The following is a 20,661-nucleotide window of genomic DNA, read 5'->3' on the forward strand; positions in this document are numbered from 1 at the left end:
CCGGAGGAACGGGGAGGAGGATCGAGAGAGTGCAACTCCTACGGGTTGAGACAAAAACAGTCCAGCAACAAATCACCACCGCTACTATCAGCTACAACAATGATAAGGGAAAATAACAAGGGAAGAGAATACGATACCACCGGCCAAGAAAACGAGCTCCACCCGGAAACCCCTGTCCTTCCGGGTCACTCCCAGTTACCCCTCACCCCGGGCATGACGTGCTGTGGTATGGAATACCTCCCCGGCTAGCCCGGGTCAGGCGCCCCGTCTCTGCTTCCTCACAGCCTCCCCTCCTCCCTGGCAGAGCATGAGCCTCACAGAGTCCTTGGTCAGGGTAAACATCACTTAGCAACAACCGAGAACATCGGCTTCACCAACACTGTTCTCAAACTGGAAGTCAAAACACAGCACTGTACCAGTTAACACAAAGGAAAAACATGACTGCTACTGCGGAACCCAGGACAGGGGGTTATATTTCCCTTTTTCCAGTCATCGGGAACTTCACCTGACTGCCACGATTTCTCAAATATGATGGCCAGCGGCTTCACAACTTCATTTGCCAGCTCCTTCAGGACCCGCGGATGGATCTCATCAGGACCCATGGATTTGTGCACATTCAGATTTTTAAGACGGTCTCGAACCAGATCCTCCCCTACAGTGGGCCCAAGGTCTTCATTCTCACAGTCCCTGCGTCTGCCTTCCAAGACTTGGGTGGTTTGGTCAGAGCCTTTGCCAGTGAAGACCGAGGCAAAGAAGTCATTCAGAACCTCAGCCTTCTCCAAATCCTGTGTAGCCAGTTCTCCCGAGAGCTTCCTGAGGGGGGCTACATTCTCCCTAGTCTGTTTTTTATTTGCTATGTACCTGTAGAATCCCTTCCTGTTATCCTTAATACCCCTAGCCAAGTTTAATTCTAACTGGGCCTTAGCTTTCCTAACCTGGTCCCTGGCTTCCCAGAGAACATCCCTGTATTCTTCCCAGGCCGCCTGGCCTTCCTTCCACTTTTTATAAGCCTCTTTTTTCATTTGAATTTTCCTCAGGAGCTCCTTATCCATCCAAGGAGGTCTCCTGATCCTCCTGCTGCACTTCCTTGTGGTTGGGGTGCAACACTCTTGAGCTTGTAGCAAGTGATCCTTGAATATCAACCAAGAGTCTTGGGCCCCCCTGCTCTCTAGGGTTATATCCCATGGAACCTTACTAAGCAGGTTCCTGAAGAGGCCAAAGTCTGCTCTTTTGAAGTCCAGGGCAGTGAGCTTGCTGCACGTTCTTCTCACTGTCCTGAGGATCTCAAATTCGACCATCTCATGATCACTGCATCCAAGGCTGCCCTGGAGTGTCACATTTCCAAGGAGCCCTTCCCTGTTGGTGAGCACGAGGTCAAGCACGGCACCTCTCCTTGTTGGCTCCTCTATTACTTGCAGAAGGAAGTTGTCTTCTGCACAGTGGGGAGCCTCCTGGATTGCTTGTGCCGGGCCGTACCATCCTTCCAACAGATGTCAGGGTGGTTGAAGTCACCCATGAGAACAAAGGCCTGTGAGCGTGAGGCTTTTCCTATCTGTCTATAGAGTGCGTCATCCGCAGGTTCCTCTTGACCAGGCGGTCTGTAACAGATCCCCACAGTAATGTCTCCCATAGCTATATTCCCTTTAACCCTGACCCACAAACTCTCTGTGGACTGCTCACCTGTCCCCAGACAGTTCCATACTCTCCAGTCTATCCCTAACATAAAGGGCAACTCCCCATCCCTGCCTGCCAGGCCTGTCCTTCCTAAAGAGCCTGTAACCTTCCATTCCAACACTCCAGTCATAGGAGCCATCCCACCATGTTTCTGTGATGCCTATTATATCATACCCCTGTAGATGTGCACACATCTCTAATTCCTCTTGTTTGCTCCCCATGCTATGGGAGTTTGTATAGAGGCATCTGAGCCGAGCTCCAAATGAAGCCGGCTCATTGGCTGGAGTGACTGGGATATCTCTACATTGCTCCAAGCATTTATTATAGGTTCTGGCAACTGACTGGGTGTGTTGGGATGGAATGATGCCCCCCTCCCCCAACACATCTAGTTTAAAGCCTCCTTGACCAGTCTGGCAAGCCTCCTACCAAAACTGCTCTTTCCCTTCTTTATCATCAGACCAGCTCCACCAGCCCCCACCAGACCTGGCCTACAGACTTGGGTGCTGTGTTCAAGACACCCAAACCCCTGACTATGGCACCACCCTTTTAACCATTTATTAACCTGGCTAATCCTCCTAGCTTTTTTTAGGTCCTCCCCTGTGTCCTGGAGGAAAAGACCACCTGAGCTCAAGAGCCCCTAACCACCTCCCCCAGGGCTCTGTAGTCCTTCTTTATGTTCCCCAGGCTACTACTATCTATATCCCTAGCACCCACATGTATCACCAGGAGTGGGTAATAGTCCGTGGGACTTACTAGAGCAGGCAGCCTCTCTGCCACATCCCTGATCTGTGCCCCCGGTAGGCAACACACCTCCCTTGAGACAGGGTCTGGCCGGCAGACAAGTGCTTCTGTCCCTTTCAATGTAGAGTCCCCTACTACTACGACCCTCCGCTTTTTCCTGGCAGCACCAGTAGAGATCTTCTTTAGCAGTGCACCAGCCAGCTGTTTCTGGCTCGAGTGCGCTTTCTCATTAGCCCTCTGCAGGACAGCAAAGTGGTTCTGGGTGGAGACAGGGGATTTAGGGGGAAGCCCCTTGCTTTTAATTGTCCTTTTCCTTCTTTCTTTTGTTGTTTTTTTTTTTTTTTTTTTGTCACTAGTTCCCAGCTTCCCAGGTTAACGGCCTCCTTCTTTCCTTCATGAGGCAGAGGTGAAGCTCGAGGCCCCTGCACAGTTTGGGCCAGGAGCAAGCATTCCTGCTTCCTCTCAGCTTCCCTGACATCTCGCAGCCTATTGACAGCATCCCGCAGCTCAGCCCCTGCTGCAGGAGGACCTGCACCAGGGAGCACCGAGTGCAGCCCTGCCCATTGTGCACCCTCCCCTCACCAGACCAGTGCAGGCACTCTCTGCACCCCGAGCTCTGCACCGCAGCCTCCCCTCTCATCGGCTCTGTCTGGGTGCCTACGCTGCCACCGCCGGGGCAGCCAGAGCAGAGCTCCCGGACCGGGCCCTGCTCACAGGACGAGTGCTCACCGTCCCGCTCGCCTGCCCGCACAAACTGCCTCGCCGCGCTCCCTGGGGCAGGTTTTTACCCACTCGGGGCTGGTGCCGCTGCTCCTGGCTCCGCCCCGTGTGAGTCAGCTGCTGGCGTCAGCTGAGCTGCCGGCTCCTGGGCAGGTCCTGTCGAGGACTCGAGGCTCCCTCGGTGGCTCTCGAAGCTCTGAGTTGAGGCTCCTGGACGCTGATCTCCCCCCTTCAGGCATTACCTAGCTGTGGAGAACACTGTGGGCATTTTTACCTGTACATCCCTGCTTATCACCGTCAATCAGCAGAATGTGGCTGTGGTACTCCAGTGCCGTGTCAGCCAGCAAGGAGCAGATCTCTGTGACTGTGGGAAAGAAGGAAATGTTCGAGATGGCCGTGAGAAGTATTCTCTAAAGGGGATGCCAGGAGGGCTAGCCTGTTTTATTAACATCGTGAGGTAAAAGGAAATTGTAGAAGACCCAAAGAACAAATAATAAGTCTCATGAGTAGCAAACCCAGACAAAATGAGTTACCTGTGGACTTCAATCTTATAGCTGGTTTTTAATAGCATTTAATGACACCAGCTGTGATTTACACTATGGCAATAAGGACGTTCACAATGTATTCACTCCTGTATGCAGTACCTAGCAGCTGAAGTGGTTCTGCCTTTCATTCAAGAGGGACATTTACACAAGGTCCCTCTCTATCTCCTCCCCATATGTTCATGAAATTTGCAGGAACCTAACATCTTTAACATCTCTAGCCTATCATAAAACAAGATTTATACTGATTACGATGTTTAAAAGTTACTGGGAACAGGCACACAGAGGGTTATGTGTTATCTCCATGGGAAACTACACAAACCCCAGACCTCTAGCAGTATTTTTATCATATTCATGTTCTGACAAGCTGGATGGCATTTCGTCAGAGAGCAGCCCGCAGTGAGCCCCTTAGGCTGCCAACAAACCCTGGCCCTCGGAGCTGAGGACAGCTTCTGTACACAGGGCTGATGAGAGAGTTGTCCAAGAGGATTCTTGCATCAGAACCAACCTGTCTACCTTGGCAGTGATTTTAGTGTGCCACATACTAGAGTTTGGGTAATAAAACCTTACAGTGAAGTACATTTCTGGAGCAGGCTAGAGCTGAGGCATCATTTAAAGCAGTTTGACTCAGTTTTATCATTAGGTTGTTGAGATGACACTTATGACAGATGACTCATAGAATTATGTCATGGTGACAGAGCATTTAATTGCCTAACACAGCAATTCTACAAGGAAACCTTACAGGGGTTATTACAACCAGTGAATGAACTTTGTACCTATCTACAGGATATATGGAAGGTACAGCTGTAACAATGCCAAGCAGCACTCCCTTCTCATCTGCTCAACTACGAACAGCTACACCCTGGCATGTCAGCAGCATTTTGTGAGAGAATCAATCTGCCTGTCTTGTTGAGTTTCCATTTACCTTCTTAAAAAAGTACCTCTGTACTTTTTAACACTAGATGCAGTCTGTCAATGGGAACCACTGTACTATTGTTACCTTACTTCCTGCAGACATTCAAGGCATGACATTTCTTCCACAGTTTTCCTGAGTATTTCCCTGCCAATGTCCTCTGAAAAGTATTTCCAGTGTCCTCCTAAAGCTCTTCCTCCCTTTCCTACTGCAGTGATAGCAACCATTGCTGCTGACAGTCAGCTCTTCTTGATCAGTGGTCCACAGCAAAACAATCACCCACCTACCTGTACTGGCCACACATCCCAGGGGTATGCAGAGGAATCGTGATCTCATACTCAAGGAAAACAATAGGGAAACAATTTTTGGTCTGCACTCTAGGGAAGATGCAAACATGTCTTAACTGAAGGGTGTGGGAGACTGAACCTTTAAAGTCATCCAACTAAGAAGTTCACATACAGCTACCTGTATTCCACAATATAGGAACATGAGCCACTGGTGCCATCAAGGATGATTTCCTCCTCCTTTGCAATTTTGAACAAGGAGAAAAGAATCAAAGGAGGATGTGCTTAAACAACACCTAGTAGTTTAAGAAGGCTGATAGCAAGTATTTTCAGGACTGTTTCCTGATGTCACAAAGTTGAAAATAGACAGGGTTAGCCATGTAATAACTGAAGAAAACCCCGCCATAAGGAACAAGATTTGGGAAAACAGAGATAAGTATCACTCCAGCAGATAAAGAACAAACAAATGGCTTCACTGGAAAGCAGACTAAAACAAGGCACCTTTTTTTCATAGAATCAAAGAACGGTTTGGGTTGAAAGGAACCTTAAAGCTCATCCTTAAAGCTCATCCACAGGCAGAGAGACCTTTCACTAGACCAGGATGCTCAAAACCCCATTCAGCCTGGCCTTGAACACTGCCAGGGATGGGGCAGCCACAGCTCCTCTGGGCAACTTGTGCTGGTGCCTCACCACCCTCACAGGGATGAGCTTCTTCCTAACATCTAATCTAAATCTACCCTCTCTCAGTTTAAAGCCAATCCCCCTTGTTCTACAGAAGCAGAAATAATGGGCATTAGGAACTGAAGGTTTGTTTTGATGGCTATATGGAACAGAACATCCATCTGAGGGTTCTCTCCAAGACAAGACTCTGGTCCTCCAGGTACCTGAAACAAAGTGGGCAGCTACTTATAAAGTTGGAAACTTCTGATCTCTTGGGCTTTGACAAATCCACAAAATAGTTTCTGTAACCATCAAAATGTAATTGCTCCCTTTAAGTTTAGAAGCTTTCCTCTTTGGTGTAATTTATTAAATCAAAATAAACTTTTTTGGTTTTCCTTTTTCCCAAAGAAGTATTTTACATCTGTGTAACTGAAAAAAGCTCTATAAAAATGTAACTTTTAGCCAAAGTTCTGCTCTCACATTCAGCAATTCTCATGGAATATCTAAAGTGCCTAAAAAAGATTCCCTGATGCTTTCATGAAATATAGATGCCCGTGAATAAGAAAATAATTAAGATATCCGTGACATATATTGTAACTTGGGCAGACTCCAAGACAACACAGGCCTGGTTTTCATGGAATTGTATGTTGCGTTTCATGAATTGTTCAGACCCCATGTTTTACAATATTAAGTTTCCTAGCAATGTTCATGACATTTAAGAGCAAAATTCATACAATAATAAAGAAAGCATAAAAAAAAAATCACAGGCACAAGCTTAATAAATCCCAGGAATACAAACTTCCTTCCAAGCTGTAAGAGAACAAGCATCTTGCTTCATTTTACTTATATTTCATTGAAGAAAGACAAATAATGTTTCATGGTAGAGTCACGAAGCAGGTCTTAAAATTCTCACTAGCCATTCATGGGTGACCATTCAAAATTACACAGAGCATGAAGACAGCAGAGCCACAGCTTCACTGGAGCTCATTTTAAATTAGTAATAATAAAGAATAGCCCCCTCTGTCACAGCAGAAATGCTGCTCTGACAGCCTGCATCACTGACTGCATAATGTCCTTCTGGAGAGAGTAGTTTTTTAGTTGCTTAAATTTCTACCTCAGTGTTCTTATGTATATAATCTTAACACTAAAAGGCTATTAAAGTCTTCAGCCTTGCAACTTGCCTTTCAGTTTTCCAAATTCATACTTCATCCTCACCTTGCAACTAACTAGACATTAATTCCACAGCCATTCAGGTAAAGGCTTTGTTGATCAGGGAAGCAGAGGGTAAGGTGGATCTCCAGAGAAGAGACCATCAATTCTACCAATTATATTAGAAGTAGATGCTTCACAGCATGGTGCATTAATGCTGACCAACGTATCACTGTGCTAAATCCCACTTTTGAGTAAGGACTCCACTAACAAAGACAGACTTATAATTTAACAGCAAGGAGGAGTAGACAAGGCTCTTTAACCGCTTCAACTCTGTTGAAAATATACCGCGTCCCTGCACCAGCTGTACTTTCTTTACATCAGCAGAGCACAGTCCCATCAGCAGCAGCAAGTAAGCTGCTCAGGCCCAACAGCTGATGAGCTGAGGCAAGAGGTTTCTGGCCAGTGCTGGTGACAGGCTTTTACAGAGATTAGGAATCTGGTACCAGTGTGCTGCTTCCCCAGCTTTGCTGGTTGCTCATTGTGTCTCTAGAGACATGATCTGCCTCACAATGAGGTTCTTCAGCAAGGGCATGTCTGAGGAAACACATCCCACGCATTCAAGGAAATGCTTTCTCCCTCTTTGAGCCCTGAGACCTTTTACTGCTGCATCAAGGGCATCCACAAAAACTTGTTACTGGGCTCAGGTCCTTGGCTCCTCATCTATGATTTGCTGGAGCTGTCAGCAAAGCTACTTCTTGTTGACAAGCGGAGCAGAGCCTGTAAGGAGCAGGCTGTCAAGTACATCCCCAAGGCTCTGTGGGTGTTAGCAGGGCTGTGGAGTGGATCACTGTGTCTGACACATGCACACTGGTAATGACTTGGGGGTGCCTGGCTGCCTCAGTAAGAGAGAGGTCAGGGAGATGTGTTAGCAAGCCCCGAAAACCACAGCTCGCTGCTAACCAGCCCTTCACATAAGTAAGCTCTCTTCTGGGCTGTTTCTCTTTTTGAGTTCCTTTTGTTTGTTTAATGTTTTGCTATATTCAGCTATCAGTGCCTGTGGAGGGCAATACAGTACAAAACATATCAATTAATGTGCATAACAAATACCCAACCTGCAGTGTAAAAGCACTCAGGCAGTACTTTTTTTGCCACTTCATGTATGTGTTGTGTGTGCTGGGCAGTGGGGAGAGACACTGGGATTTCTTCTGGAGTTTATTCAGTTTCTTCTTGGGGAAGCTTCCTCTAATGGGAGTTTGTAAGAAACTAGCTTATAATTTGGCTCATGATGATTAAATTAATAGAGAGAAGGCAGTGCTTTCAGCTAATTTTTTGGCTCCTCCTGAGAGGAACATGCTTATTTGTCAAGAGAGGTCTTAAAATATTCTTGTATCCTCAGCTCCCACTAGGCCAGTAAATGAAGCCTTCAGCTTTTCCACAGGCAAAGAGCATTTGGGCTGAGCAAAATTTTCAGGATAATTCATGTAAACACTTGAAACAACTGAATCCCACGTAAAGTTTTCCTCCTGTCTGTGTGTGAATGAGAGGTCTATCACTGGCATCTGCGAATCGAACTCTAACAGTGACTGGTTTCTCCATCAGTGACAGGACTGCTTCACTATATAAATACTTAATAGTAATGTTTCATATTTCCAGACATAACAGAACTGAAATACAATACACTGAAGTGACCTGCTTTTTTAAATGTGTACAGTGGTTGAGAAAGGAAATCTTTATGCTTGCTACTTAGAGAAGGGTAGAACAAACCAACAACCACATGGGGATAAAAAAGTCATAAGGTATCAGTAATGCCTGGAAAGCGCTGATGACAGTAGGAGGTTCCCATGAAGCCATTTGGTTCCAGCTCATTAGAGGGCTTTGGCAAGGGTATTTTGGCATAAAATAGATTATATTTGGAATTAGAGACTCTGCTGCCTTGCTCTTGGCATGGAATGAACTTGCAAATTGAGCTATCTTTTAATATAATGACATTACCTTGTATTACGAGTCATTTTAGAGTTAGAAACATGAAGTTGAATGAGAAATTAAGACTTGTTAAGAAGTGGAGGAACATGTACAGACGACAATTAGGGCCTGTATGTGTATGGATGTGAAGAACATGTTGCACACTGTCCCAGCATGGCAGCAGCATGCCACTTCCCACCCTGTGGTCAGCATCCAGATCCGAGTCTCCTGAGGCTTCCAGTTCCTCCCATGGTTACTCCAGGAGTTCCCTCTCAGGTTCAGTTTCTTTAAAAACCTTTCTCCTTCACTGGACATCTCCCGTGGCTTAATATTAAAATTTTATACTTGCCAGGGGCTTACTTTACAATTAGGATGAGTTTGAAAAGCCTGGGTTAGGCTGAAAAGAGCTTTAAATAGAGGGAGATGGAGGCTGGGCACGTGGTGCCTCTTTAAATGTTTGATGAAGTACAGGATTCTCTTCTTCCGGCCCATGCTCTGCATGAGGCAAAAATCCCATGGTGATGGTGCATTTTTTGAGCAATGCACTAAGTATGTGTTTGGCTTCTTTCCTGAAGTGAATTCAGTACTTAAGAAACAAAACAAAGCCCCAAAATTGAGGAAGAAGAAACAAAAACAGTCTTTGGGGTTGGTGTCCTCCTTATATGAAATGCATGCAACCTGATTGGAATATACAGAATCACAGAATAGTTAGGGTTGGAAAGGACCTTAAGATCATCTAGTTCCAACCCCCCTGCCATGGGCAGGGACACCTCACACTAAACCATGTCAACCAAGGCCTCGTCCAACCTGGCCTTGAACACTGCCACGGATGGAGCATTCACAACTTCCTTGGGCAACCCATTCCAGTGCCTCACCACCCTAACAGGAAAGAACTTCCTCCTTATATCCAATCTAAACTTCCCCTGTTTAAGTTTGAACCCATTACCCCTTGTCCTGTCACTACAGTCCCTAATGAAGAGTCCCTCCTCAGCATCCCTTATAGGCCCCCTTCAGATGCTGGAAGGCTGCTATGAGGTCTCCACGCAGCCTTCTCTTCTCCAGGCTGAACAGCCCCAACTTCCTCAACCTATCTTTAACTGGGAGGTGCTCCAGTCCCCTGATCATCCTCGTGGCCCTCCTCTGGACTTGTTCCAACAGTTCCATGTCCTTTTTATGTTGAGGACACCAGAACTGCACACAATACTCCAGGTGAGGTCTCACAAGAGCAGAGTAAAGGGGCAGGATCACCTGCCTTCGACCTGCTGGTCACGCTCCTTTTGATGCAGCCCAGGATACGGTTGGCTTTCTGGGCTGCGAGCGCTCACTGAAGCTGGCTCATGTTCATTTTCTCATCAACCAACACCCCCAAGTCCTTCTCCACAGGGCTGCTCTGAATCTCTTCTTTGCCCAACCTGTAGCTGTGCCTGGGATTGCTCCGACCCAGGTGTAGGACCTTGCACTTGTCATGGTTAAACTTCATAAGGTTGGCATCAGCCCACCTCACAATCATGTCAAGGTCCCTCTGGATGGCATTCCTTCCCTCCAGGGTATCAACCGAACCACACAGCCTGGTGTCATCAGCAAACCTGCTGAGGGCGCACTCAATCCCACTGTCCATGTCAGCGATGAAAATGTTGAACATGACCGGTCCCAACACTGATCCCTGATGGACACCACTCATTACTGGTCTCCAGCTGGACATTGAGCCATTGACCAAACCTCTGCGTGCAGCCATCCAGCCAGTTATATATAGTTGATATAGGAGCAACCTGATCTAGTCGAAGATGTCCCTGCTCACTGCAGGGGGGTTGGACTGGATGAGCTTTGAAGGTCCCTTCCAATCCAAACTATTCTATAATTCTATGATGCACACACTTCCCTCAACATGCCTCAAACTCACAGAATTACAAGTGGAAAAGGCTTCATTGGTATTTCCTTGCAAATATTTCTTTCTCAGATCAAAGAAACCATCCAGTCATCTGAAAAAAGCCAAGTTATGGTGCACCACTGCTATTTTCCTCTAGCCTGAGCATACAGGAATGCAATATGCTTTTCTGCATGTGTTATGTTTTTGCATTCATGAGTAGCCTTATGAAGGCAAGTTTTGAGTCACATGCTGTGTTACACCACAGGGAAGAAGAATATCAATTATATAGCATGCTTAATCATAAGAGGAAATGCATTTGACTAACTGAATATGCAAATGCCAATTCAAAACAAGATTACGAGCTCTTCCTGATGTGCAAAAAGCCCCTGATGGAAAACATTTTAATATATTAGTGCTTGACTTCAGGAGTGTGGTTTATGAAGGGAAGTAACAAAAAAAATGTTAAGTAATTTAATTTCTTCTTGCGTTGAAGCAACTCTCAAAACTGTCGGTATTTCTTCTAGCTTGGAAAAGTGTAGCTGACATGAAGCTTTTAAAGCATATTTTAACATTTAAAATGCAGCTTCCTGTGCTTGCATTCATGCATGGTTTCCGGAGACAAAGGGTGGTAAGTAAATACTCACTGATGGGTTTCCTGTGAACACCTCGAGGCTGTACAGGATGGGGTTTGTGGTACACAAGGGCAAGCAGCCCCTTGCCCCAGTAAACCAAGGAGACAGGAATTTTCTTACTTACCCCAATTCAGTATTACAGCCATTCCCCCACAGCAAGGGTCGCCGCAGCTCACTGCTCACAGCTGCTCAGGGAGATCAGCACCTCCCACCCAGTGGTGCAGTGTCTCTGGTGGAGCGTCTTTTCCAGTCCTCATCCCACAAGTGTTTCACTGCATGGGGCAGGAGAATGGTGATGTGCTGTACTCAAGGGTATCACACTAGGCTGAGTGGGGAAACCTACCACATGTTGTCTGCCACTCCTTCCTCCTCAGGGGGGGACTCTTCACACTCTTCCCTTGCTCCAGCATGAGGTCCCTTGTATGGGCAGCAGCCCTTCAGGAACAGGCTGTGGGGTCACCAGTCCTGCAGCAAACCTGCTCCAGCATGTGCTCCTCTCTCCAGAGAGCCACAGCTCCTGCCAGAAGCCTGCTCCAGCACAGGCTTCCCACAAGGTCACAGCCTCCTTCGGGCATCCCCCTGCTCCGGTGTGGGATCCTCCATGTGCTGCAGGTGGAGATCTGCTCCACCATGGACCTTCATGTACTGCAGGGGCACAGCTGCCTCACTATGGGCTGCACCACAGGCTGCAGGGGAATCTCTGCTCTGGTGCTTGGAGCACCTCCTGCCCTCCTTCACTGATCTTGGTGTAGGAGGGGCTGTTTCTCTCTGGCTGTAATTGCTCCTGTGCAGCAACATTTTCCCCTTCTTAACTATGTTATCCCAGAGGCGCTGCCACTGTTGCAGATGGGTTTAGCCTTAGCCAGCAGCTGGTCCATCTTGTAGCCGGCTGCACTGGCTCTCACAGAAGCCACCCCTCTAGCCCCCTTCTACCAAAACTTGCTGTGCAAACCCAGTACAGAGGTGAACAGGGCAAAACTTTATGGACTTACAGGTGCTTGTAACCCTGAGCTGGATAGGTTGCTACACAGCCCCCTGTGGACTGCAGGCTTACAGATGGACACAGAAACATTGCTGAGGGGACACCAGGATTTCATTGATGACAGAAACAGGCACTGGTACAGAGTTCAGCCAGGGCTCTGAGAAAAAGAGGTGTAAGCACTGAAATCACCTCAGTGATCTGAACTTTGTGTCTGTTCTCTGCAAACTGCTCTGACTGCAGCATTAGTGCCAACCAACAGCCTGCCTGTAGTGCCAGCTGGGCTTCCTGCCTTCTTCACCTTCCCTTGGTATGGTTTTAAATACCATTTTAGTGGTGAAACAAGACTCCAGAAGTTAACTTGAACGTTTAGCTCCAGAATGGACTCCACAGTTACCTGTCCCAAGCTGCTTACCCATCTGCCAGTGGGCTTTCTGTTGACGTTACTGGCAGTTCATCAGTTGCATCCTGCCTTGCTGGTGGCCTTGGAGTCCTGCTTGCATGCCTTGCCTTCTGTATATGAACACTAGAAATCCTGTATGTGAGGGACCACTTTCACACCCTGCACCAATAGTTGGTGGAGGCTCTGGGGCTGGCCCACTTTTTCCCAGAGGGAAGGTAATGGCCAGCAGCATTCCTCAGGAGGGCCGCTCTTTTCTGGTATTGTGCATACCCAAACACGCCAGCTTCCTGTGCAGCACGTGGGGCTGCAAACAGCTCAGATGAGGGAATGAGACATTCCTGTTTGCTGAGGAAGCCCTAACAGAACTGTAAAAGCTGGGCTGGGTTTGCTCTGGTGGCAGGATATTTGGTGGAGAAGCGCGATCTGTGTCCTACTTTGTATCCCATGAAATCAGGGGCTATGAAGTATGTTATGTCTCCCTTTGACTTTCCAGTAAAACCAATGTTTATCAGACTGTAGACTAGTTGGACTCACAGAAGCACTGAGGTGGGTGTCCAGAGCTGCGCAGACACAGCATACTGACTGCTGGGATGCTTCCACTCCACTGCCTACAAGCTCCGTGATTATTTCCCAGCCCTCTGGGGTACCATCCTCATCACAGCTTCATCTGACTGGGGTTTGGGGTCAATCTGATGGCTTGAACAGGAGCTGAATCTGAGCTACAGCTCTCAAAATGGAGGATTCCTGCTGTGGGAAAGGCAACCAAATGAATAAATGAAAAGGGAAAGATGGATGAGCTGTGAACTGACAGCTTTGTGACTGGTTTTGACTTCTTTTTTGCGGTCTAAAGCCAAGCGCCTCATAAATTCTGAAGACATCGAAACTGCAACAAACACAACAGAAACCATCCTAAGATTGCTGGAAATGGAAAGAGCAGGGACTGTAACTAGAAGAGAAGTGATGATGAAAGGGAATGAGTTCTCTCCTCAAAGTGGTTATTTTGAAAATTTACTCCAGTTTTGACATTGCAGATTGAATTGGCACACTGACACAATTGTGGGCTTTCAGGGTTACACAGTGACTGTCCTCTAACCTATAATGGGCCTAGGGATGAAAATAGTTTCACAGGTTATGGTTCTGGGGTATTTTAGTCGCTGATCTTAAAGATCCTGGGATCCTCAAATAGCCACCTCAGTCTCTGTCAGCCATGAGGTGACACACAGTCACACCATTCACCACCCACTACGCAGTGTGCTGGTCATGGGGACTGGTCACTCGGTAGACAGGAGGGCTGTGGCCCTTTTGTGGGGAAAACATCAAACAGGAGCAGCCTTGTTGGGTCTGATCCGAGACCCATCCAGTCTGGAAGCATGTTTCTTATTGTGGCCCAAAATGAGATGAGCCACATGAATATGTCAAACAATTTGTAGGAGTCCTGAACTTGGGTTACTAGTGTTGTGTCTCAGTGCCCGCACTTCAAGTGTCCCCCGTAAGTCTGTCCTAGTCTTCTTTAATCCATGCAAGCACCTGGAACACCCTCTGCCAGGACTCAGCTTAACTCTCTATTAAGGTTATTTAGCTGGGGAAAGAATTAGGAAATGAAGTATGGTTAACAGTATTCCAGCTGACCCTAATATCAGACATCACACACTGACCAACTAACCTTCTCTCCAGAGTACGTGCAAGAGGGAGCTGCTAACTGTCCAGTGGCAGCAGTTCAGCATGCAATTGTGCGTAGCGATTTTCTGGCTGCCACAATTCCTTTTGCTGTTTCCTCAGAAGAGATACAGGGCAGCTGGCACACAGCAATGCATTACAGAGAAGTACCGGCTTTTCAGATAGTTGGGTTCTGGGGTTTTTAGCCCCTTCACAGAAACTGTCTCTAAATAATACAATCCTGTAACGTGCATTAGAAGCTTTGGAGAGGACTGTCAGGACCCCCACATTTGGGAGTTGGGTATCCCCAGCAGGACAAATTGCCTTCCCAGAACTGGAGATGCCTGAAGATTCAGTACATTTATTACAAGGCTCCAACAGCTCATGCTGTTGTTTTTATACACATTTTTGTGCAGCAAGAGCAGGCTGGTCCAAAAGCTTGCTTCCTCTTCTCTATGGGTGGAACTGGTTTGGTCTGGCTTGTTCAGATGGGTAAACTCACAAGTGCTCGCCCATTATGCACGTTCTGTATTTGTAGATGAGGTAGGCTGTAGGTCAGTCATCTGAATCCTTCCTGGCAGTTATCTCAGGTTTATTGTTTTTATACATGTATGCCAAACAAGCAGGAATTACAAAATATTTGACTTCCTGCCCTAAATCATGCGGTCTTGTGGTACAACTGGGTGCAAGACAAGCAGGTTGTGGTTCCTTTATAGGGCTTCTTGCTCCCTTTCCAGGTCCGCTTTCCATCTTTCTGCAGTTCACGTACCTCATCTGTGTATGCCAGCATTGCACTCTGTCAGCATTCGTCAATTCTTTAATCAGAATATGCTCGATCTGTATACGGTTCATTTCGCTGAGTAATTTTAGATATTAGAAACCTGTTTCAGATTCAGCTGGGAAGGTGCCACATTTCCTCATGCAGAGAAGCAGCTGGAGACTCGCCTGAGATTAGAAATGAAAGAGGGAAGAGACCTGGCTTAAATGGCCTGAGCCATCTTCCTCAGCATCGATGGCAGAGACAGGGAACCTTCTTCAGTGCTGCAGCAGTTGTTTCATGCACAAATACTGCTGTGGGAACATGCCTGAGGGTATGCAACGTTCACTGCTGCCTTCATACTTTACAAGCTCCCCTGCTCAGCCATCTGTAGCTGTACAGCGTTATCTGGTTTCAGGCACTGTATTAAAAATGTAATAATCATAATTTTTTAGAAGCCATCTTTATAACAGTAAATTAAATGGTGCCAGGACATGAGCCCAGAGTGGAAACTTGCCCGTCTGTCCTGTCAGTTTGTTAGGATGGGCCACAGCTTGCTTCTGGCCAGGCTGACAGCTTTCCCTGGCAGGGTCTGGGAGCTGGTGTGGGATGCACTCGGTAGGCAGTCTGGATGCACTGCCATGGTTTGGGAGATAAGACAGTCTGATAGTGCACACAGGCAACCTCTGTAAGAAACACAACTGACTAATTCTGAAAGCTCTCTCTAGTTTTCTTGTCCACAGCACTGAATCTCACCCATTTGATAGCATTACTTCTCTTCTTTGCTTCTTTTTGTTTTCCTTCTTCCTTGTCTTCTGCCCCTTCCTTCCTGGGTAAAGAAGTAACCTTTCTCTAAGGATAAAAAAATCGTTACACTCTTTTGCAAGGCAGAATAAATCTTTAGGGCTTTCAGCTATACAAACCTAATTTGGCAGATTTTTTTCCCCCTCCCCATCTCTCTTAATGGATCTCTTATGCATTTATAATGTACTCAGTATCATGGTATCTAGGGACCTTATACACAATTTATAAAGCAAACATTTTTCTGCAAGAAGTTTCTACTTCTTTTCTGGCTATTGCCAATCTCTGAATCAGGCTGTTCTCTCCGACTTGAAGCCAAGTTGTCTGTTTTACACTCCCGACACAGGCTGTCTTACAATATCCTGGCTTTGCACTTGTGACATGGCAAAGTCAGGTTCATGATGATTTATTTTAGCAGCTATTAACTATAGAACTGTCTGTAATCACCAGAGCTGGCTGCATTTCTCCATCAGCTTCAGCACTGGCATGAGTCAGTACTGGCAGTTCCCTAGCTCTGTGCTGGTGTCTGAGGCAAGAGCCTGGAACGTTTCACTACACCATGAAGTTGCAATAAAATTGCTACATAGAGAATATAATTCAGTGCTGACAAGGAGCGATATTTTAATTTCTGTGTCACTAGCTGTAAGCAGCTGGATGCTGCAGGCACCTGTTGGGAACAGCTTTCTACCCAGTATCCCACAGAGCCTGACTGCTGCTTTGCAGGGTGACCAACCCTTCACAAATGCCTGCAGTGTACATCTGGTTGTTCAAGGAAATTGTCCTCATTTGAATCTCTAATCTAATATCTCTGTAATACTGAAGGTCTTTACTGGATCCAGCTTTCCAGTTTCTAGTATAATACAGCAGTAACAGCATATCTGTATTTTGCTCCATGGTGGTAGTGGACAATGTAGTCGATCAGCCGAATGCAGTGCTGGTGCAGGAGCTAACACTGATCAAAGCCTTTATGCACTTCTCGATCCAAATCAATGTGCTTGAATTACATGCTACACTTGTTTTCCAACAATAAAAAATATATATAACAGCATCTATGAAGAAACAGTACTTGAACATTCATATGGCTTTTTACACTGACTTTTATTTCCTAGGTCACCAAAAATGTTGACCAAAACCCCCAAAGCCAGTGCCATGGATGCAGTTGTATCTTGGGTTGCCTGACTACATTTGAGGAGACTTAGAATAGCTGTAGGGCAGCACTGAGGGTGAGCAGTACTGCTCTCTAGGGTTATCTCTAAATTTGAGATTGAAGAGAAGGATCTACAGAAATTTAATAAAAAGGGAACAGTGATTAATAAGTGCAAAACTAATGGATTCAATCATGAATTAGAGGGATAAGTCAAAATTAAATCATAGAATCATACAATAGTTAGGGTTGGAAAGGATTTCTTCTGTTAAAAAAAAACCATAAAAACACAACAAAGTGCCACTAAATCCTCACTGTAATCACCTATCAGTGTGTTAAAGGCATTGCTAATTGTGCAGTGCCCTTCTCCTCAGATCTGGACATCGAATTTCCACTGACATGCCTGTCACACCTTGTCACACTAAGCACTAAGCCCTCTGTTTCTCCTCCATTTCCCACTTAAGTCCTCACTTAACAAGACCTGGCTTGTTAAGAGTAAAGGACTGTTTCATGGGGAGGGACTGCAGGAACCTCCTCAGCAGTTTTTGAGAGGAGTAGATGTGCAGTTCTGCCCTGCTCACCATTCTAAAGCTTCCTCCTGCTTCATCTCCCAGGCTTGGTCTCACTTAGGCAGGAACCCTCTCTTAACTTGATCTTACTGGAGAACACAAGTTTGACTACATAATAATACATAAATGAAGTCGTCAATTAAGTCTCTCTAAAATAATATCTCAAAATATAAACAATATTTTTTCTAGCTTGTTGACAAAGTGATAAAGAAATGACACGGTGAAAGGTATTAATAATTTAAGCTAGTATTTCTCATTTCTATTAAATTGTTAAACTATAAATACTCCTTATTTTTAGTAAACTCTGTTGCAATTTGTAGCTAAAAAAAAACCCTCAGAAACAAGCTGTACAGAAAAAATACCATGGAATTCAAGAGGAAGCACAGAAATTTGGGAAGGGATCAAGGCATAAACAAAAACATGAAATGGAAATGAGCATCCAAACCAGCAAAATATATTTAAGTGGTATCACAAATACACACAACACACCCCTCCCCCCCCCATTTACAGATCTAAAATCAGTACATCCAGTAAAAACCCTCCCACAGAAAGATATTCACAAAGAAGAAAATTAACCCAGTTACATTGTCTACTGCTGGCAACTGAAGTGCTTTTCAACTAGTGTAGCATTAGTTATGGCTTTGTAAAACAAAGGGAAAATTTCATAAAGGTGAAATAATTTCTGGGAAAAACTTTAAAGTGAAGGCTGGACAACAACAATCACAAAGCAAACAAAGCATAAGGAACTGCAAATATGTAACTCTGGCAGTGCAAAGATGAAGAAGAATGGCTGTTTTCCCCCAATACTTGTTCAGAGAAAAATACTGCTGTGAATTCATAATTTGAATTCCTTTCAAAGACTTACATTTGTAGGACTCAGTGCAGTTGCATGTTTTAGCAAGGCTGATAATACAGAGAAGGTAAATGAAATAAAGTCAACATAAAATTACTACTGTGATATAAATTTATAACAACCTTTATAACAAAATATCTGAATATACAGTACAGAGACAAGCCTCTCAAAAAAGTTCATAATTTCTCCATCCAGACAATCTGTAAGCATGTTACCACTAAACAACATGCATGTAACTGATAGCAGGTGTAACATTCTTTGGAATTAGATTTAAATTTCTTTCAGGTGTTGCCCTGTACTTCATACAGGGAACAGCAGAGGGGTAACTCCCCACTCCTCACTAGGATTAGCAGCTCCTCAGGTGGTGGGCAGAGGCCCCCAGAGGCGCATGAGCACCTGGAGATGGAGAAAAACTCCACGTGGGAACGTGGGTCACAGGAGGATGCCTTGATATTAATCAGTGTCAGAGTAGGGAATTAGTGCTGTTGAATTCCTGAGGCTCAGTGTCCCACAGCCCTGTTTGTTTTGGTTTTTTTTGTTTGGAAACACACAAGACAGTCTCTTTGTCCAAAAAGGCTTAGTAGTTTAAATGACTGTAAACATTTCTTTTAGTTTAAATTAGCATTTTCACCATGCCTTTGCTGTTTAAAAAAATAAGAGATTCAAAAGTAGGAACACTTCAGCACACACAAACTATTTCAAATTCAGAAAACTGGAGTTCTTTAATTGAGAAAACGGAAACAAATCTGCAAACACGTGATTAGTTTTGCAAATAATCTTTCTGCTGTATTTTTAGCTGGCTCTATCTAACTTTCAGTCTTTGCAAAATAAAGGGAAACTCATGAGCAAGCTGCAAACCATTTAATAAACAGAGACAAATGGTCAGCATCAACTGCTGATTTTGTCCTGCCCAAACCTAGGCCCACAGGTGCACTGCTGATCCCAGGACAGGTCAGGAGTCCACACTTCTCCTGTTCCCCTTGATGTACAAAAAGAAAGATATTGATAATGTCCATAAAAACTTAGCAATAGCGGGTACAGAGTAAGATTTACCCGTTATAATTATCAGGGTGTGTTATGGTTGATCTGTGGCCGATCTTGACTTTCAAATGTCCCCAGGGTGACTATTAGGTATTATGGTCTGCTTTACAGGGACTCTGCTAAAAATTTCTAGTTGTCCAGTTGGAAATGTTTATCTGATGAACTTTTACTGCAATAGCAGCCAAAATAACAGTGATTTTAGAACCCAAATTATTGCCTTTATGTAATATTTTTTTCTCTATACTCAAGGGCTGTTGACCAGAAATGGCTGAAAATGACTTCTGCAGAGGAGACAATGTGGCTCTCCTGCAACCCAATGGATGCTCATTCAACCTGACTTCAAGTATCCAATTTACGTGCTTGAACATGTGGAGCCTGTGTACCCAGCCCAGGCTCCAGAGGATGACTTGGAACAGAAGTGCTCTAAGCTTATTCAACAGACATAAAGGACTTGTCTGCTTGACCTTTGAGATATGAAAGCAAAACCAAAACAAATCTAATAGGCACAACCACAGGAAAATTATTTCTAAAACAGAGATAAAATGAGTCATCCCCTTGAAATACTTCTCTTTGTTAATGAGCAGTAGAGCACTTCTGGTACTATGCGTGGATTCAGATGTCTAGCTTTCAGACATCCGAATTTAAATGAGATGACTCTTATCTCAGGTTTCCACATTAGGAGCTTAAGTTTGATACCTGAAGTTAGATAGTACAAGTACTACCCTCTGTCCTTACTGAGAACAGCCACCTCCTGAATTCAGGACAAGCTGCAATCACAGCATTTACTTAGAGAAGATCCAATGGAACTGAGCCTTGGTAGGACATCTCCTTTCTAGTCTCTCAATCCCCTTTTCACTTTATGGAAAGGAATGGAGAAAGGCAAAGAGGGATAGCGGATAGTATCTTGCTAAACAAAGTTGTGTACTACGCACTAATGAAGAAACTTAGTGGCTGTCATTTGTAAATCCTATAAAATCACCATTTTTAAGTTTGTGGGTGCAAATTACTCTGGCTATTGCAGATCTCAATTTAATCACACCTTTTATTTTCAGGAGTTACTAACAGTTATCAGTGTTAGAAGATTCTTTAACTTAGCTGGCTAAAAAGTTCAAATGGAATTAGAAAAACTCTTGATGGTGAAGTCTTGAAGAGCTCCTAAAGTATTTTAATATATTTTAATAAAAAAATAATAGCAAGTTGTAATTTAGACACCTATCAGCTAATGCCTAACATTTTTATTAAAATACTGATGGAAATGTAAAGTAAACTCTAGGTATACTGGATTGCACACACCCCACCACAAACTGTACT

This window comes from Pezoporus occidentalis, unplaced genomic scaffold (genome assembly GCF_034315485.1).
Source record: "Pezoporus occidentalis ecotype Australia unplaced genomic scaffold, CSIRO_AGI_Poc_V1 ctg14, whole genome shotgun sequence".
NCBI lineage: Eukaryota > Metazoa > Chordata > Aves > Psittaciformes > Psittacidae > Pezoporus > Pezoporus occidentalis.